The sequence below is a fragment of the Pelodiscus sinensis genome, chromosome 27, assembly GCF_052426305.1.
Source record: "Pelodiscus sinensis isolate ZL-2025 chromosome 27, ASM5242630v1, whole genome shotgun sequence".
In the NCBI taxonomy this organism is placed as follows: domain Eukaryota; kingdom Metazoa; phylum Chordata; order Testudines; family Trionychidae; genus Pelodiscus; species Pelodiscus sinensis.
In genome coordinates, this window is record NC_143078.1 from 19585212 (window position 1) to 19605735 (window position 20524).

Here is a 20524-nt window from a genome sequence, read left to right on the forward strand (position 1 = left end):
TTGTAAGGTATCGCAGGCTGTTCCTCTACGTCTTCTTCTGGAGTCAAAATTGACTCTGCGTGGTCCTGAGGCGATGATTGGTCCGCAGGGGGTGGTGCCTTCTTACACTGCGAAGCCTGTATCCATGCTGCGATGCCGGATAGCTTAACAGCCGTCTGGGTAGAGAGCAGCACCTGATGCGGGCCCTGCCACCGGGGTTCCAAGGCGTGTTTGATGGTGGTGTCGTACGTAGACCCAATCATCTGTCTCGAGAGCGTGGCAGGCATCAGAGGCGGGTTCCGTCGGAGGCATCAGAGGTGGGAACCTGTGAATGGAAGTGACTTACAGCTTCCATTAGTCCCTTGCAGTACTGAAGGAGTATACTGTGAGTCAAGTTCAAGTCTGAGACTGGAGTAATGGTAGCCATTGTTCTCAATTTCAAAAAGACTTAATTTATGTCTTTGGGATGGGGTGGATTGAATTTCCATAAAGGCCAATGGTAAGGCTGCTGGCCAGCTTAACCCTGTAGAGTCACAACATTTTTTGCAAGCTTATTTTTTTTATCACACCATTTCATTTTTCAACTGCACCTGCGCTCTGTGGGTGGTAGGGACAGTGCAGCAGGTGTGTGACATGTAACACACGAGCCAGGTGCTGAACAAGTTGTCCAGTAAAATGTGTACCCCGGTCACTGGACAGAGTGGTAGGAATTCCTTTGGCAGGCATAATATGATTTAACAAACATTTGGCAACAGACAGTGAATCAGCTTTGCGACAAGGAAAGGCTTCAATCCAACCTGAAAATAAGCATACCATAACCAAAATAAATTCATATCGTTGACTGTGAGGGGGTCACTCACCACCGTAGCGGGGGTCCGTCGTCTGTCCCCGGAATCAGTCCATTCCGCCCACGCAGGCCTCCGCTCACGTGGCGTTTCCCCTCTGGAATCTTCTGGTCGCGTTGCTCTCTTCGCCACACTGCCCTCCGGCAGTGCCCAAGTCACTCGCTCTGAGCCCCCCTTCCGGGGGTTTGGTGTCTCTCCAGCAGGCCTGTCCGCAGGCCTAGCAGGCTGGCCGGTTGGCTGTCCGAGCGCCCTGGCCCAGCCTGACTCTCTAGCCCTGCCCTAGCTCCAGAGAGCGTCCTGCTCCCTTGGCAGCCAGGCTCACACCCTTGCCGCAGGCCTAGCAGGCTGGCCCTTTGGCTGTCCAAGCGTCCTGGCCCAGCCTGACTCTCTAGCCCTGCCCTAGCTCCAGAGAGCGTCCTGCTCCCTCGGCAGCCAGGCTCACACTGCCTTGGCTGAAGCAGCCCTTCCTTTTTATAGCCCCCAGCTGGGCCTTAATTGGCCAACGCCGCCCAGCTGGGCTGAACTCCCCGGGCCTGCTCCAGGCTGGGGTTTGGCTCTTAAGGGGCCAGTACAGGGCAGCTGCCCTGTTACACACCCTCCCCCTTAAATATCTTCCGGGGGGGGGGGGGTTCCCCTGCTGCCTGCCCTGTTCCACAAGTCCCCGCCCCCATCCCGCTATGAGGCGGGGCCACAGGTCCATGCGTCCATATCGAGTCCTCCTCCCAGAGTGGACCCAGGACGGCCCCGGGGGAGGGAGGGGGGGGCGCAGGCCCTCCCGTCTCACTGCGCCCCGGCCCAGGGACCCTGAGTGCAGCTGCGTCCCTGCGATTGGCTCAGTCCGGGCCTTGCTGGCCGTGGCGGCTCTCCTGCCTGAGCGATCCCTGGGCCCCTTCTTTCCCCCCTTCCCGGGTACCTGTAGCCTCTGCGGGCCCGTCGGGCTGTCGAGCTGTCCCCGTTGTTTTAGTAGGGTCTGGGCGGCCCGCTCCAGTGGTCAAGGGTTGGGTCCCGGGAGGTCCCGCCGGCGGTTCGGCCACGGCGTTCCAGCACCCACCGGGGATCTAGCTGGTCCAGCACGTCGGGCTCGTCCTCGGGGTCCAGGGGTGCTCCTGCGGCGGGTCTGCGCCCGGCCTCCGTACCCCGTTCAGGGAAGTTTTGGCCGGCCTCCAGGAACTCAGCTGGGGGCAGCCCAGCCCGGGCCTCAGCCTCCCCAGGCAGGAGTTCGGGGTCTGCCTCCCGCTCCTCCAGTGGCTGGGCCCTGACTGCCCTCTCCCGCCGTCCTCTTAACCTCCTTGCCCCGCCCTCTGGGTTCCGGTCAGGTGACGGAGTGGGGTCCGCCTCTGTCCACCCGGGCGTCCTGAGGGGTTCCTCCTCCTCTGGTTCCGTGGGCGGCCAGTCCGCCCTGCTACCTGCCCTCCCCCATAAGTCCCGGTCCCCCCCCTCGGGGTTGGATTCTTGTTCCTCCTCCAGGCGGGACAATGCGTCCGCATTGGAGTTGGCCTTGCCCGCCCTGTGGTGTATGGAAAACACATAGGGTTGAAGGGCTAAATACCACCTCATAAGGCGGCTATTGGTGTCCCGCATAGTTTGTAGCCACTTTAGCGGGGCATGGTCTGTCAATAGGGTAAACTCACCCCCTAGCAGGTAGTACCTTAGGGCTTCAACCGCCCATTTGATCGCCAGGGCCTCTCTTTCTATTACGGAGTACTGGCGTTCTCGGGGAAACAGCTTACGGCTGATAAAGACCACCGGATGCTCTTCTCCACCGACCTCCTGGGAGAGTACGGCGCCCAGCCCAGTGGCGGAGGCGTCTGTCTGTAGACAAAAAGGTTTATTGAAGTCTGGGCTAAGCAAAATGGGCTCGCTACACAGGGCTTCTTTAAGTTGTTGAAAGGCCGAGTCACACTCTGTGTCCCACCTCACTCTCTGAGGTTTGTCCTTCGTGAGCAGAGAGGTGAGCGGCGCCGCTATGGTAGCAAATTGGGGGACAAATCGGCGGTAATACCCCGCCAGTCCCAGAAATTGTTGGACCTTCCTTTTTGTGGTCGGTGTGGGGTAATTTCGTATGGCCTCTACCTTCCCCACCAGGGGCCGGACTAGCCCACGCCCCAAACGATAACCCAGATAGGTGGTCTCTTGCGCGCCGATTTTACACTTTTTGGGGTTAGCCGTGAGACCCGCGTCGCGGAGCGTCCGTAACACGGCCGCCACTTGGTTTATGTGGTCCTCCCAGTCGCGACCATAGATGACCACGTCATCCAGGTAAGTGGCGGCATACTCCAGATGAGGGGCGAGCAGGCGATCCAGCATCCGCTGAAAGGTGGCGGGTGCCCCATGGAGGCCGAATGGCATGCGCACGAAGTGGAAGAGCCCGGACGGGGTGGTGAAAGCTATCTTCTCCTGGGACTCCTGATCCAGCGGGATCTGCCAATAGCCCTTGGTCAGGTCGAGGGTTGTTATGAACTTGGTTTTTCCCAGGCGCTCCAGCAGTTCATCCGTCCGTGGCATCGGATAGGCGTCAAACTTCGATATCGCGTTCACCTTTCGAAAGTCGATGCAAAACCTAATGCTTCCATCTGGCTTAGGGACCAATACGACTGGGCTCCTCCACTCACTTCTGGATCGCTCGATCATTCCCAGCTCCAACATGGTGCGAACCTCTTGTTCTACGACGTCGCGCATCCGTTGGGGAAGAGGTCGGTTTCCCTCACGAACGACCTGTCCGGGTGGGGTTCGGATGGTGTGCGTTATCACCGAGGTTCGGCCCGGACGTGAAGTAAAGGTCCTGGTGAACGTTTCGATGAGCACCTGGGCTACACGCCATTGGTCCTTAGACAGGGTGTCCGCGAGCTGGGGTATCTCCTCCTCCTTGGCATCAGGGACCCTAGGACCTAACACGGGCTCCGACGGGTAGGGCGCAACCAACAGGCCTTCTCGCCCTCGCCAAGATTTGAGGAGGTTCACATGGTATATTTGTTTTTTTCTTCGCCGGTCCGGCTGATGAATCTCATAGGTGACCGGGCCCGCTCATCGGGAGACCTCATACGGCCCCTGCCAGCGGGCCAGCAACTTTGACTCCTCTGAGGGGAGTAACAGCAGCACCCGATCCCCGGGTTCAAACACTCTTTCCTGGGCCCCCCGGTTATACCCTCGCTCCTGCGCTCCCTGGGCCGCCTGTATGTTCTCTTGAGCCAAGGCCCCCACCTGCGTGAGTCTCTCCTGAAGCCGGAGTACGTACTGCAGAAGCCCGACCGAGGAGGAGGGGGCCCGTTCCCAGGACTCTCTGACCAGGTCCAGGACGCCACGAGGTCGTCGGCCGTACAGGAGCTCGAAGGGGGAAAATCGTGTGGAGGCCTGTGGCACCTCCCGTATCGCCATCAAGAGCAGAGGGATGAGCTGGTCCCAGTGCTTCATGTCCGCCGGTGGAAATCTTCTCAGCATCCCTTTCAGGGTGCGGTTGAACCGCTCGACCAGCCCGTCGGTTTGGGGGTGGTAGACGGAAGTTTGCAGCTTGTGAATGCCCAGGATGTCGCAGACCTGACGCAGCAATCGGGACGTAAAGTTCGTTCCTTGGTCTGTCAGTAATTCCCGAGGTAGCCCCACCCAGGCAAAAATCCGAACCAACTCGTTCACGATTGTGCGGGCCCGGGTGTTTCGAAGGGGGATGGCCTCGGGGAACCGGGTTGCATAGTCCATGATCGTTAAAATAGATCGAAATCCAGCCGCGCTCCGCGGAAAGGGCCCCACTATGTCCAAGGCAATCCTTTCGAAGGGGGTCCCTACCACGGGCAAAGGGACGAGGGGAGCCTTCTGCACCCCGGGGGCTGCGGCGAGCTGGCAGGCTGGACATGACTGGCAATAGTCTTTGACCTCTTTGTACACCCCGGGCCAGAAGAAGCGGGCCAAGACTCGGGCCAGGGTCTTCTCATGCCCGAGGTGCCCGGCGGCCGGAAGGTCGTGCGCCAACCTCAGCACGGTTCGTCGATGGACCTGGGGTACCAACAACTGGGCCTCTTCTTCCTGCGTCTGCGGGTTCCGCCCGACCCGGTAGAGCCGGTCGGCTTGTAGCTCAAACCGGGGCCAGTGTGCCGCCCTCTGTGGATCCACCACCGTCCCATCAACACAAGCAAGCTGGACGTAGGCCTCCCGCAGGGTGCTCCCGCTGGTCGCGGGGAAAATCCGCCGAGTCCAGTGCAATCGGCACGTCCTCCGTGTCTGAGCGCCCTGGGTCGGCCGGGTCAGATGCATTGCGCTTGGCGGGGCCTTCCCGGTCGAGCGACCCCTGCGGTCGGTCTGCCTGGAGTTCCTCCCCTAGGAGTTCCACATGGGGCTCGGTCGGCGCTGTTAGTCTGTAATGAGAGCAGTAAGACCTGGCCAGTCGCGACCCAGCACCATAGGGTATGGTAGGTGCGGCACCACACCCACTCGCATCATTCGGGTGACTCCCCGCACCCTCAAGGGGAGCCGGACCTGAGGATAGGTCTTCACATCCCCATGGACGCACCGCAGCTGCATCTCCCCCTCGGGCGCCGCGGTGTCAGGCAGTACATCGGGGCGGATAAGCGTCTGGCTGCATCCCGAGTCGAGGAGGGCAAACACCGCGGGGTCCCCCGCGGGTCCCCGTGTGGTCAGGGATGGGGAGCTAGCCGGTGGAGTCGGGGCGGACCCCATACCGGCCTGGTCCTGCTCCGCCACCTCCTGAAGAGCCTGGCGGTACTGGGCATCCAGCTGCTGTACCAGCCTCTGCTGTTGTCGGAGCTGCGCCGCCAATCGTTGGGCTCGCAGCTTCACTGGCGGCGGTCGCCCCTTAGTCAGTCCTTCGGGCATTGCCTCTCCCACCATGGCCCTCCCGCCCGAGCTCACCAAGAGGGGAGGAGGGAACCCCGCAAACTTCTCTCTCTTTGCGTGAGGGTTTTTTTTTTTTTTTTTTTGTATTAGGGTCCACTGAGGCACACGTGGAGCCCTTACGTCAGGGCCAGGATCGCGTATCTTCAAGTGTCCACATTCTCCACCATCTGTGAGGGGGTCACTCACCACCGTAGCGGGGGTCCGTCGTCTGTCCCCGGAATCAGTCCATTCCGCCCACACAGGCCTCCGCTCACGTGGCGTTTCCCCTCTGGAATCTTCTGGTCGCGTTGCTCTCTTCGCCACACTGCCCTCCGGCAGTGCCCAAGTCACTCGCTCTGAGCCCCCCTTCCGGGGGTTTGGTGTCTCTCCAGCAGGCCTGTCCGCAGGCCTAGCAGGCTGGCCGGTTGGCTGTCCGAGCGCCCTGGCCCAGCCTAACTCTCTAGCCCTGCCCTAGCTCCAGAGAGCGTCCTGCTCCCTTGGCAGCCAGGCTCACACCCTTGCCGCAGGCCTAGCAGGCTGGCCGGTTGGCTGTCCAAGCGTCCTGGCCCAGCCTGACTCTCTAGCCCTGCCCTAGCTCCAGAGAGCGTCCTGCTTCCTTGGCAGCCAGGCTCACAGCCTTGCCGCAGGCCTAGCAGGCTGGCCGGTTGGCTGTCCAAGCGTCCTGGCCCAGCCTGACTCTCTAGCCCTGCCCTAGCTCCAGAGAGCGTCCTGCTCCCTCGGCAGCCAGGCTCACGCTTTTGCCGCAGGCCTAGCAGGCTGGCCGGTTGGCTGTCCAAGCGTCCTGGCCCAGCCTGACTCTCTAGCCCTGCCCTAGCTCCAGAGAGCGTCCTGCTCCCTCAGCAGCCAGGCTCACACTGCCTTGGCTGAAGCAGCCTTTCCTTTTTATAGCCCCCAGCTGGGCCTTAATTGGCCAACGCCGCCCAGCTGGGCTGAACTCCCCGGGCCTGCTCCAGGCTGGGGTTTGGCTCTTAAGGGGCCAGTACAGGGCAGCTGCCCTGTTACATTGACACTTAGGCATTTGTACAAAATCAAGCTGCCAATGCAAGAACGGTGCTTGGGGCAGGCCCCAGAACCCGTGAGCTACCTTTACAGGTTTGCCAACATTGTAGCTTTGGCAAGTGGCATAGGCGGTAAAGTGGCGGGCTGCAAAACAGCTGAAATGTGGGGCTCACCATCCTGCCTTAGTTACAGCAGAGACCATCCCCTCCTTTCCGACATGCGAAACATCGTGAAGGGGGGTAGAGTGAAAAGGGGGCCACAAAGGTACCAGTAGGCGAGCACCGACGGGAATCGGGGTATAGAGAGCAACCCTGGGTGACCCAGGAGTCTTTTTCTGCTTCTGGGACAGAGTCTTGGAGCAGGATGAGGTCAGAAAGGTGGTACAGAAACAGAAAGGGAACCGAGAAACGCACCTCGGGAAGGTTCTAAGGCCAGGGCACTTAACAATAGCTAATGCAGATGGGAGTAAAACTGCATACAGGAGAGCAGCAATGTAGGGGCCATTCTTGATAGGGGCACCAGCAGAGGTAAGGAAACCCCGAGCTTGCCAGAGGGTGCTAAAGTCACGTACAACCTGTAGAAGCTATGTTTAGCTAGAAGCCATTTTGTGTATTAGAAACCATTTTAGCTTTTTTTTTTAAGCACGTAAACCAGAGTGAACTTTTTTTACCCCGTGAGAAGAGGCCTACAGGATGGGGCCTATTGGTATGTGTTAATTGGGCTGGTTGGGACAGGAGATGTACTCCCTCGTACCTGTCCGCCATCTTGTTGATAAGGCTTTGTTTTTCCAAATTTAATTAAGAATTTCTGTAATTGGATGCCCTGACGTCAGACTGTTTGGCTAAGGGTATAAAAATACTAGGATTAATTGTATTAGCCGGCCATCGGGGTAAGGGGAGCTACGAAATTCAAATTTTGTGAAGCGGCTAACATTTTTGTCTGTCTGTGTCTGTCTTTGTCTATTAGGCCTGTCTTATGCGTCACAGTTCCAAAAGGGCACACCGGTGTCTCTAGTAAGGCAGCCATGCGCTGGATCCTCTGTGTTCGGACGCTAAAAGCTGGTGTGGTGCCAGTACTCTCTCTCAGCACACGGAAGCTTTGCTGTCTCTCTCTGTTATTTGTGGGCGTAGTACTGACCTCTGAGGCTAACCCCAGGCCATAGTACCCCATTCCGCCAGGCTGTCTCCAGGCGCCAGGACGTGGTGTTCTGCCGGGCTGGGGCAGGTGCCGGAAACCCCTGCGAGCCAGGTGCACTTTAAGTCCAGTGCCTCGCAACCAAAAGGGGGAGGGGGACCAGTGCGAGCAGGTAAATTCTTAATTCGGTGACTCGCAGAGCGAGCAGGCAGATTCTGATTCAGTGACTCGCAGAGCAAGCAGGCGAATTCTAATTCGGTGACTCGCAGAGCGAGCAGGCGGATTCTGATTCGGTAACTTTCAAAAGAAGGTGTAAGCAGGCGGACTTTTAGTTCGGTGCCTTACAAAATTAAGCGCGCGCAGAAAATGGGGGTAGGTCAGTCTACAGGAATTCCAGTGCCTTGATAATAAAAGCCTTCTGGTATAGGATCCTAATAAAGCCTGATATTATGTGCCGGATGTCTTAGGGCAGCGCCACTTAATAGAAACACCCATAAGAATTGAACAATACAAAAAAATGCATCTAAATGTGGAAACTGTAGGAAAAATGTAAAAAAAGGAAACAAAAATTGTAAAAAATAAAGAAAAAGTGTGTAAAAAATAAGTATAAATGTAATAAGTGAAAAATAAATGCCTCTGCATAGGTCTAAGACTTAAGCTAATCCCAGCTGCACCAGGGCTCTCCCACAAGGGAGCTCTGAACGCAAGGGGGGGAGGTCAGCAGAACCTCAAGACTCAACGGATATGTGAGAACATAAGAACGGCCGTACTGGGTCAGACCAAAGGTCCATCTAGCCCAGTATCCTGTCTACCGACAGTGGCCAGCACCAGGTGCCCCAGAGAGGGTGGACCGAAGACAATGATCAAGCGATATGTCTCCTGCCATCCCTCTCCAGCCTCTGACAAACAGAGGCCAAGGACACCATTTTATCCCCTGGCTAATAGCCTTTTATGGACCTAACCTCCATGAAATTATCTAGTTTCTCTTTAAACTCTATTATTGTCCTAGCCTTCACAGCCTCCTCTGGCAAGGAGTTCCACAGGTTGACTACACGCTGTGTGAAGAAGAACTTTCTTTTATTACTTTTAAACCTGCTACCCATTAATTTCATTTGGTGTCCTCTAGTTCTTCTAATTAAGAAATAATTTTTCTTTATCAGCCCTCTCCACACCACTCATGATTTTATAGACCTCTATCATATCCCTCCCCAGTCTCCTCTTTTCTAAACTGAAAAGTCCCAGTCGCTTTAACCTCTCCTCATATGGGACCCGTTCCAAACCCCTAATCATTTTAGTTGCCCTTTTCTGAACCCTTTCCAAGGCCAAAATATCTTTTTTGAGGTGAGGAGACCACATCTGTACACAGTATTCAAGATGTGGGCGTACCATAGTTTTATACAGGGGCAGTAAGATATTCTGGGTCTTATTTTCTATCCCTTTCTTAATAATTCCCGGCATCCTATTTGCCTTTTTGACCGCCGCTGCACACTGCCTGGAAGATTGCAGAGAACTGTCCACGATAACTCCAAGATCCCTTTCCTGATTTGTCGTAGCCAAATTAGCCCCCATCATACTGTACGTATAGTTGGGGTTATTTTTCCCGATGTGCATTACTTTACATTTATCCACATTAAATTTCATTTGCCAACTCCCCTTATTTCATAAGCTGCTAAGGTCTAACACTCTAGACCCGGCAGACTCTCTCTTTGGAGTGTGTAAAGTTAGTTTAAGTGGGGATTAGTCTAAACACCCCCCACTCTGCCAAAAGGCTCCCCTGTGTACTACATGTATGTGCATAATGGTCCAAGGACCTGTAAGCATTTAACAAATTGAAAAAGAGGAAAAATTCAAGCCCTGAGGAATAAAAGTAAAGCTCAGAAAAGCAAAAAATCCTCCCTGCAGTAAAATAGGTAACTTAAAAGTTGCTGCAGCACCTCTGTGACAAAATAATGCACAAAAAGTAAAAAAAAAAAAAATTCTCAGTTGGCACACCCATATCAACCAAGCTTGGGGGGAAAATCTGGCACAACATCACCCCTCTATCCCTCTTTATAACGCATACACAGGTAAAAAAAAATCATAAAAAATAACTAAAAGAAATTAGCTCTTCCCTTTAAAAACACGGGCTCCTGTAACAAACTTGCCCAATCCAAAGCAAAACACAAAGTTTAAAATAAGTTTAACAGTTTAAAAAAAGTGTTTCTCCAAATCCTAAGGGGGAGGGGAAAAAAAACTGCTTTAAAAAATAACTCCTTGTTTCTTGCAGCCTCTTTTAATCATCTTAGCAATAAATCAGTCAAGTTAAACATTTGGCTACAAACACTTTGTTAAATCTATTGAAAAAAATAAAAAATTCTACTAAACCTTAATTGGTTAACCGCATAAAAAAATAAAATCTATACATTGTAAATTTGTAAAACCTGCACCCTAAGGGTTAAATGTGTCTTCCAAGAAACCTAATTATTGTTTAAAAAATCCAAGCCCAAAAACTTCACAGTGTTTCTGTTCAAGGCTAAGCTAATAGCACTTTTGGCTTGCTTTCAAATCCAAGGACGTGTGTGTCTGGAAACTGCCTGTCTGTTCTGGAATGGGGGGGAGCACTGTCCCCTATAAGTAAGTCTGTAACATTGCATGTAATTCTTTTCAGAAAAAAAAACTTTTTTTGCTTGCTGGAATAGTAACTAGCAACCACCTTGTTCTAAAAAAGTTTCTGTGGCAGTAAAAACAAATAAAATAAAATAAAATAAAAAGCCTGGTCTGCAGTACAAGAGGGAAACTAAGGCATGCCAACTTTAACTTAATAATTAAACAATAAAGTAAGTTACTCAAACGCTCTAAAGCTAGTGTTCAAAATAAAAGCATACCATTGGGTAACAGCAGGCTGATCAAAAAGTAGCAAAAAGCTGTAAAAAAAAAAGTGTTCTAAAATATAATGCACAACCCCAACATGAGTAAAAAATGTTTTCTTTGTCTTTCAAATCATCAAGAAGCGCTAATATCATCTAAAAATTAACTAAAAAAACCCCACGGTTCTGTGTCATAACATAATAAGTTTGTGTTCTGTGTTCTGTCCAAATTTGTCTTGTGTGTGTCTTAATTGTAATATATGTATTTCTAATATTGTTGTGTGTACAATATTGTTGTTTTAATAAAAAAATAATTTAAGTCCCTTAAATAATCTTAACTTCGTGCTTTACACAGATGGCTTTTTTGCTTTTATAATTTTAGTAAAGTTTTAGTAGCAGGCTATGCAGTTTGTATTGTCTAAAATGTAGTAAAATCTGCTCCTCTACCTGCTGTTTTTCCCTTCTCTCCTACCATCGCCAGCTCCTTTGCCGTCTCTGTCAGAACTGGCCCTCCTGCAACACCAAGCCCCAGAATCGGAAAAGCAAAAGTAAAAACCGGCAGGGTGCACATTGCACCCAAACCACTTGGTGGTGGGGATAGCAGACTGCATGGGGCGGGGAGGAGTTTGGTGGGGGGGGAGCAGACTGCATGGGGCGGGGAGGAGTTTGGTGGTGGGGGGAGCAGACTGCAGGGGGCAGGGAGGAGTTTGGTGTGGAAGGGAGCAGACTGCATGGGGCGGGGAGATAGCAGACTGCATGGGGCGGGGAGGAGTTTGGTGGGGGGGGATCAGACTGCATGGGGCGGGGAGGAGTTTGGTGGGGGGGATCAGACTGCACGGGGCGGGGAGGAGTTTGGTGGTGGGGGGAGCAGACTGCATGGGGCGGGGAGGAGTTTGGTGGTGGGGGGAGCAGACTGCATGGGGCGGGGAGGAGTTTGGTGGTGGGGATAGCAGACTGCATGGGGCGGGGAGGAGTTTGGTGGTGGGGGGGAACAGACTGCATGGGGCGGGGAGGAGTTTGGTGGTGGGGGGAGCAGACTGCATGGGGCGGGGAGGAGTTTGGTGGTGGGGGGAGCAGACTGCATGGGGCGGGGAGGAGTTTGGTGGTGGGGATAGCAGACTGCATGGGGCGGGGAGGAGTTTGGTGGTGGGGGGGGAACAGACTGCACGGGGCGGGGAGGAGTTTGGTGGTGGGGGGAACAGACTGCATTGGGCGGGGAGGAGTTTGGTGGTGGGGGGGAGCAGACTGCATGGGGCGGGGAGGAGTTTGGTGGGGGGGGAGCAGACTGCACGGGGCGGGGAGGAGTTTGGTGGTGGGGGGGGAACAGACTGCACGGGGCGGGGAGGAGTTTGGTGGTGGGGGAGAACAGACTGCACGGGGCGGGGAGGAGTTTGGTGGTGGGGGGGAACAGACTGCATGGGGCGGGGAGGAGTTTGGTGGTGGGGGAGCAGACTGCATGGGGCTGGGGGATAGCAGACTGCATGGGGCGGGGAGGAGTTTGGTGGGGGGGGAGCAGACTGCACGGGGCGGGGAGGAGTTTGGTGGTGGGGGGGAACAGACTGCACGGGGCGGGGAGGAGTTTGGTGGGGGGGGAGCAGACTGCACGGGGCGGGGAGGAGTTTGGTGGTGGGGATAGCAGACTGCATGGGGCGGGGAGGAGTTTGGTGGGGGGGGAGCAGACTGCATGGGGCGGGGAGGAGTTTGGTGGTGGGGGGAGCAGACTGCACGGGGCGGGGAGGAGTTTGGTGGTGGGGGGGGAACAGACTGCACGGGGCGGGGAGGAGTTTGGTGGTGGGGGGGAACAGACTGCATGGGGCGGGGAGGAGTTTGGTGGGGGGGGAGCAGACTGCACGGGGCGGGGAGGAGTTTGGTGGTGGGGGGAGCAGACTGCACGGGGCGGGGAGGAGTTTGGTGGTGGGGGGGAACAGACTGCACGGGGCGGGGAGGAGTTTGGTGGGGGGGGATCAGACTGCACGGGGCGGGGAGGAGTTTGGTGGTGGGGGGGGAACAGACTGCATGGGGCGGGGAGGAGTTTGGTGGGGGGGGATCAGACTGCACGGGGCGGGGAGGAGTTTGGTGTGGGGGGGATCAGACTGCACGGGGCGGGGAGGAGTTTGGTGGGGGGGGAGCAGACTGCACGGGGCGGGGAGGAGTTTGGTGGTGGGGATAGCAGACTGCATGGGGCGGGGAGGAGTTTGGTGGTGGGGGGGAGCAGACTGCATGGGGCGGGGAGGAGTTTGGTGGGGGGGGAGCAGACTGCACGGGGCAGGGAGGAGTTTGGTGGGGGGGAACAGACTGCATGGGGCGGAGAGGAGTTTGGTGGGGGGGAGCAGACTGCATGGGGCGGGGAGGAGTTTGGTGGTGGGGGAGCAGACTGCATGGGGCGGGGGGATAGCAGACTGCATGGGGCGGGGAGGAGTTTGGTCGGGGGGAGCAGACTGCACGGGGCGGGGAGGAGTTTGGTGGTGGGGGGGAACAGACTGCACGGGGCGGGGAGGAGTTGGGTGGGGGGGGAGCAGACTGCACGGGGCGGGGAGGAGTTTGGTGGTGGGGATAGCAGACTGCATGGGGCGGGGAGGAGTTTGGTGGGGGGGAAGCAGACTGCATGGGGCGGGGAGGAGTTTGGTGGTGGGGGGAGCAGACTGCACGGGGCGGGGAGGAGTTTGGTGGTGGGGGGGGAACAGACTGCACGGGGCGGGGAGGAGTTTGGTGGGGGGGGAGCAGACTGCATGGGGCGGGGAGGAGTTTGGTGGGGGGGGAGCAGACTGCATGGGGCGGGGAGGAGTTTGGTGTGGGGGGGATCAGACTGCACGGGGCGGGGAGGAGTTTGGTGGGGGGGGAGCAGACTGCATGGGGCGGGGAGGAGTTTGGTGGGGGGGGAGCAGACTGCACGGGGCGGGGAGGAGTTTGGTGGTGGGGGGGAACAGACTGCACGGGGCGGGGAGGAGTTTGGTGGGGGGGGAGCAGACTGCACGGGGCGGGGAGGAGTTTGGTGGTGGGGATAGCAGACTGCATGGGGCGGGGAGGAGTTTGGTGGGGGGGGAGCAGACTGCATGGGGCGGGGAGGAGTTTGGTGGTGGGGGGAGCAGACTGCACGGGGCGGGGAGGAGTTTGGTGGTGGGGGGGGAACAGACTGCACGGGGCGGGGAGGAGTTTGGTGGTGGGGGGGGAACAGACTGCATGGGGCGGGGAGGAGTTTGGTGGGGGGGGAGCAGACTGCACGGGGCGGGGAGGAGTTTGGTGGTGGGGGGAGCAGACTGCACGGGGCGGGGAGGAGTTTGGTGGTGGGGGGGAACAGACTGCACGGGGCGGGGAGGAGTTTGGTGGGGGGGGATCAGACTGCACGGGGCGGGGAGGAGTTTGGTGGTGGGGGGGGAACAGACTGCATGGGGCGGGGAGGAGTTTGGTGGGGGGGGATCAGACTGCACGGGGCGGGGAGGAGTTTGGTGTGGGGGGGATCAGACTGCACGGGGCGGGGAGGAGTTTGGTGGGGGGGGAGCAGACTGCACGGGGCGGGGAGGAGTTTGGTGGTGGGGATAGCAGACTGCATGGGGCGGGGAGGAGTTTGGTGGTGGGGGGGAGCAGACTGCATGGGGCGGGGAGGAGTTTGGTGGGGGGGGAGCAGACTGCACGGGGCAGGGAGGAGTTTGGTGGGGGGGGAACAGACTGCATGGGGCGGAGAGGAGTTTGGTGGGGGGGAGCAGACTGCATGGGGCGGGGAGGAGTTTGGTGGTGGGGGAGCAGACTGCATGGGGCGGGGGGATAGCAGACTGCATGGGGCGGGGAGGAGTTTGGTGGGGGGGGAGCAGACTGCACGGGGCGGGGAGGAGTTTGGTGGTGGGGGGGAACAGACTGCACGGGGCGGGGAGGAGTTGGGTGGGGGGGGAGCAGACTGCACGGGGCGGGGAGGAGTTTGGTGGTGGGGATAGCAGACTGCATGGGGCGGGGAGGAGTTTGGTGGGGGGGAAGCAGACTGCATGGGGCGGGGAGGAGTTTGCTGGTGGGGGGAGCAGACTGCACGGGGCGGGGAGGAGTTTGGTGGTGGGGGGGGAACAGACTGCACGGGGCGGGGAGGAGTTTGGTGGGGGGGGAGCAGACTGCATGGGGCGGGGAGGAGTTTGGTGGGGGGGAGCAGACTGCATGGGGCGGGGAGGAGTTTGGTGTGGGGGGGATCAGACTGCACGGGGCGGGGAGGAGTTTGGTGGGAGGGGAGCAGACTGCATGGGGTGGGGAGGAGTTTGGTGGGGGGGAGCAGACTGCACGGGGCAGGGAGGAGTTTGGTGGGGGGGAACAGACTGCATGGGGCGGGGAGGAGTTTGGTGGGGGGGAGCAGACTGCATGGGGCGGGGAGGAGTTTGGTGGTGGGGGGGAACAGACTGCACGGGGCGGGGAGGAGTTTGGTGGTGGGGGAGCAGACTGCACGGGGCGGGGAGGAGTTTGGTGGTGGGGGGGAACAGACTGCACGGGGCGGGGAGGAGTTTGGTGGGGGGGGAGCAGACTGCACGGGGCGGGGAGGAGTTTGGTGGTGGGGGGGGAACAGACTGCACGGGGCGGGGAGGAGTTTGGTGGGGGGGGAGCAGACTGCATGGGGCGGGGAGGAGTTTGGTGGTGGGGGAGCAGACTGCATGGGGCGGGGGGATAGCAGACTGCATGGGGCGGGGAGGAGTTTGGTGGGGGGGAGCAGACTGCACGGGGCGGGGAGGAGTTTGGTGGTGGGGGGGAACAGACTGCACAGGGCGGGGAGGAGTTGGGTGGGGGGGGAGCAGACTGCACGGGGCGGGGAGGAGTTTGGTGGTGGGGATAGCAGACTGCATGGGGCGGGGAGGAGTTTGGTGGGGGGGAAGCAGACTGCATGGGGCGGGCAGGAGTTTGGTGGTGGGGGGAGCAGACTGCACGGGGCGGGGAGGAGTTTGGTGGTGGGGGGGAACAGACTGCACGGGGCGGGGAGGAGTTTGGTGGGGGGGGAGCAGACTGCATGGGGCGGGGAGGAGTTTGGTGGGGGGGGAGCAGACTGCATGGGGCGGGGAGGAGTTTGGTGTGGGGGGGATCAGACTGCACGGGGCGGGGAGGAGTTTGGTGGGGTGGGAGCAGACTGCACGGGGCGGGGAGGAGTTTGGTGGTGGGGATAGCAGACTGCATGGGGCGGGGAGGAGTTTGGTGGTGGGGGGGAGCAGACTGCATGGGGCGGGGAGGAGTTTGGTAGGGGGGGAGCAGACTGCACGGGGTAGGGAGGAGTTTGGTGGGGGGGAACAGACTGCATGGGGCGGGGAGGAGTTTGGTGGGGGGGAGCAGACTGCATGGGGCGGGGAGGAGTTTGGTGGTGGGGGGGAACAGACTGCACGGGGCGGGGAGGAGTTTGGTGGTGGGGGAGCAGACTGCACGGGGCGGGGAGGAGTTTGGTGGTGGGGGGGAACAGACTGCACGGGGCGGGGAGGAGTTTGGTGGGGGGGGAGCAGACTGCACGGGGCGGGGAGGAGTTTGGTGGTGGGGGGGGAACAGACTGCACGGGGCGGGGAGGAGTTTGGTGGGGGGGAGCAGACTGCATGGGGCGGGGAGGAGTTTGGTGGTGGGGGAGCAGACTGCATGGGGCGGGGGGATAGCAGACTGCATGGGGCGGGGAGGAGTTTGGTGGGGGGGGAGCAGACTGCACGGGGCGGGGAGGAGTTTGGTGGTGGGGGGGAACAGACTGCACGGGGCGGGGAGGAGTTGGGTGGGGGGGGAGCAGACTGCACGGGGCGGGGAGGAGTTTGGTGGTGGGGATAGCAGACTGCATGGGGCGGGGAGGAGTTTGGTGGGGGGGGAGCAGACTGCATGGGGCGGGGAGGAGTTTGGTGGTGGGGGGAGCAGACTGCACGGGGCGGGGAGGAGTTTGGTGGTGGGGGGGGAACAGACTGCACGGGGCGGGGAGGAGTTTGGTGGGGGGGGAGCAGACTGCATGGGGCGGGGAGGAGTTTGGTGGGGGGGGAGCAGACTGCATGGGGCGGGGAGGAGTTTGGTGGTGGGGGGGAGCAGACTGCATGGGGCGGGGAGGAGTTTGGTGGGGGGGAGCAGACTGCACGGGGCAGGGAGGAGTTTGGTGGGGGGGAACAGACTGCATGGGGCGGGGAGGAGTTTGGTGGGGGGGAGCAGACTGCATGGGGCGGGGAGGAGTTTGGTGGTGGGGGGGAACAGACTGCACGGGGCGGGGAGGAGTTTGGTGGTGGGGGAGCAGACTGCACGGGGCGGGGAGGAGTTTGGTGGTGGGGGGGAACAGACTGCACGGGGCGGGGAGGAGTTTGGTGGGGGGGGAGCAGACTGCACGGGGCGGGGAGGAGTTTGGTGGTGGGGGGAGCAGACTGCACGGGGCGGGGAGGAGTTTGGTGGTGGGGGGGAACAGACTGCACGGGGCGGGGAGGAGTTTGGTGGTGGTGGGGGGGAACAGACTGCATGGGGCTGGGAGGAGTTTGGTGGGGGGGGATCAGACTGCACGGGGCGGGGAGGAGTTTGGTGGGCGGGGATCAGACTGCACGGGGCGGGGAGGAGTTTGGTGGTGGGGGGAGCAGACTGCACTGGGCGGGGAGGAGTTCGGTGGGGGGGGATCAGACTGCACGGGGCGGGGAGGAGTTTGGTGGGGGGGGATCAGACTGCACGGGGCGGGGAGGAGTTTGGTGGGGGGGGATCAGACTGCACGGGGCGGGGAGGAGTTTGGTGGGGGGGATCAGACTGCACGGGGCGGGGAGGAGTTTGGTGGTGGGGGGAGCAGACTGCATGGGGCGGGGAGGAGTTTGGTGGGGGGGGATCAGACTGCACGGGGCGGGGAGGACTTTGGTGGGGGGGATCAGACTGCATGGGGCGGGGAGGAGTTTGGTGGGGGGGGATCAGACTGCACGGGGCGGGGAGGAGTTTGGTGGGGGGGGGAACAGACTGCATGGGGCGGGGAGGAGTTTGGTGGGGGGGATCAGACTGCACGGGGCGGGGAGGAGTTTGGTGGGGGGGAACAGACTGCATGGGGCGGGGAGGAGTTTGGTGGGGGGGGATCAGACTGCACGGGGCGGGGAGGAGTTTGGTGGTGGGGGGAGCAGACTGCACGGGGCGGGGAGGAGTTTGGTGGTGGGGGGGAACAGACTGCAGGGGGCGGGGAGGAGTTTGGTGGTGGGGGGGAACAGACTGCATGGGGCGGGGAGGAGTTTGGTGGGGGGGGATCAGACTGCACGGGGCGGGGAGGAGTTTGGTGGTGGGGGGGGAACAGACTGCACGGGGCGGGGAGGAGTTTGGTGGGGGGGGATCAGACTGCACGGGGCGGGGAGGAGTTTGGTGGGGGGGAACAGACTGCATGGGGCGGGGAGGAGTTTGGTGGGGGGGATCAGACTGCACGGGGCGGGGAGGAGTTTGGTGGGGGGGGAGCAGACTGCACGGGGCGGGGAGGAGTTTGGTGGGGGGGATCAGACTGCACGGGGCGGGGAGGAGTTTGGTGGTGGGGGGAACAGACTGCAGGGGGCGGGGAGGAGTTTGGTAGGGGGGAGCAGACTGCATGGGGCGGGGAGGAGTTTGGTGGTGGGGGGGGAACAGACTGCATGGGGCGGGGAGGAGTTTGGTGGGGGGGGATCAGACTGCAGGGGGCGGGGAGGAGTTTGGTGGGGGGGAGCAGACTGCATGGGGCGGGGAGGAGTTTGGTGGGGGGGGAGCAGACTGCACGGGGCGGGGAGGAGTTTGGTGGGGGGGAGCAGACTGCACGGGGCGGGGAGGAGTTTGGTGGTGGGGGGGGAACAGACTGCACGGGGCGGGGAGGAGTTTGGTGGTGGGGGGGGAGCAGACTGCACGGGGCGGGGAGGAGTTTGGTGGTGGGGGGGGGAGCAGACTGCACGGGGCGGGGAGGAGTTTGGTGGGGGGGAGCAGACTGCATGGGGCGGGGAGGAGATTGGTGGGGGGGAGCAGACTGCACGGGGCGGGGAGGAGTTTGGTGGTGGGGGGAGCAGACTGCACGGGGCGGGGAGGAGTTTGGTAGGGGGCAGGGGTTGCCGCGCGGTCTCCTCTCCCGAGGGGGGCGCGGCATCAGCGGCGGACGCTGCCCAGCTATGGGGCGGGGCGGGGCGGGATGAGGGAGAGTAGGGAAAGTAGCCGCAGTGGCTTGTGGGAAACTGAGTGCCCCAGGCCGCAACTCCCATCGGCCATTGCAGGGCCAGGGCAGGCCCGGCGCTGTTCGGTTCGGCGGGTGCAGCGGAAGTGACATCACAATGCGGCCATTGACCAGGGAGCGGCGGGGTTGGTCTCGCGCGCGTGTCACTCCCAGCGTTAGCGATGCATCCTGGCAGTTGTCGTTCTCATAGTGCGGCCTCCCGGGGCGTGTCTCAGTCCGCCCCGCCCCTATTATAGCCCCGCCCCCGGCATAGCCCCGCCCAGCGTCTTCCAGCTTCTCCGCGCCCCCAAGTGCATCCCAGGCTGCCCGCGCAGCGCCACGCAGGCCCTGCTCACGTCTGCCCGCGCCCTCTGCACGGCCCCCCCCCCGCTCGACCTGCACCCCCTTCTCCCACCCCCCAGTCCATTCTACACCCCTGCCCAACCTGCACCCCTTTCCCCCACCCCCCAGTCCATTCTACACCCCCTGCCCGACCTGCACCCCCTTCCCCCACCCCCCAGTCCATTCTACACCCCCTGCCCGACCTGCACCCCCTTCTCCCACCCCCCAGTCCATTCTACACCCCTGCCCAACCTGCACCCCCTTCCCCCACCCCCCAGTCCATTCTACACCCCCTGCCCGACCTGCACCCCCTTCCCCCACCCCCCAGTCCATTCTACACCCCCTGCCCGACCTGCACCCCCTTCCCCCACCCCCCAGTCCATTCTACACCCTCTGCCCAACCTGCACCCCCTTCCCCCACCCCCCAGTCCATTCTACACCCCCTGCCCGACCTGCACCCCCTTCCCCACCTCCCAGTCCATTCTACACCCCCTGCCCGACCTGCACCCCCTTCCCCCACCCCCCAGTCCATTCTACACCCCCTGCCCGACCTGCACCCCCTTCCCCCACCCCCCAGTCCATTCTACACCCCCTGCCCGACCTGCAACCCTCTTCCTCCACCCCTCCAGTCCATTCTACACCCCCTGCCCGACCTGCAACCCTCTTCCTCCACCCCTCCAGTCCATTCTACACCCTCTGCCCAACCTGCACCCCCTTCCTCCATTCCCCAGTCCATTCTACACCCTCTGCCCAACCTGCACCCCCTTCCTCCATTCCCCAGTCCATTCTACACCCTCTGCCCAACCTGCACCCCCTTCCCCCACCCCCCAGTCCATTCTACACCCTCTGCCCAACCTGCACCCCCTTCCCCCACCCCCCAGTCCATTCTACACCCCCTGCCCGACCTGCACCCCCTTCCCCACCCCCCAGTCCATTCTACACCCCCTGCCCGACCTGCACCCCCTTCCCCCACCCCCCAGTCCATTCTACACCCCCTGCCCGACCTGCAACCCTCTTCCTCCACCCCTCAGTCCATTCTACACCCTCTGCCCAACCTGCACCCCCTTCCTCCACTCCCCAGTCCATTCTACACCCTCTGCCCAACCTGCACCCCCTTCCCCCACCCCCCAGTCCATTCTACACCCTCTGCCCAACCTGCACCCCCTTCCCCCACCCCCCAGTCCATTCTACACCCCCTGCCTGACCTGCACCCCCTTCCCCACCCCCCAGTCCATTCTACACCCCCTGCCCGACCTGCACCCCCTTCCCCCACCCCGCAGTCCATTCTACACCCCCTGCCCAACCTGCACCCCCTTCCCCCACCCCCCCAGTCCATTCTACACCTCCTGCCCGACCTGCACCCCCTTCTCCCACCCCTGTCCATTCTACACCCCCTGCCCGACCTGCACTCCTTCCCCCACCCCCCAGTCCATTCTACA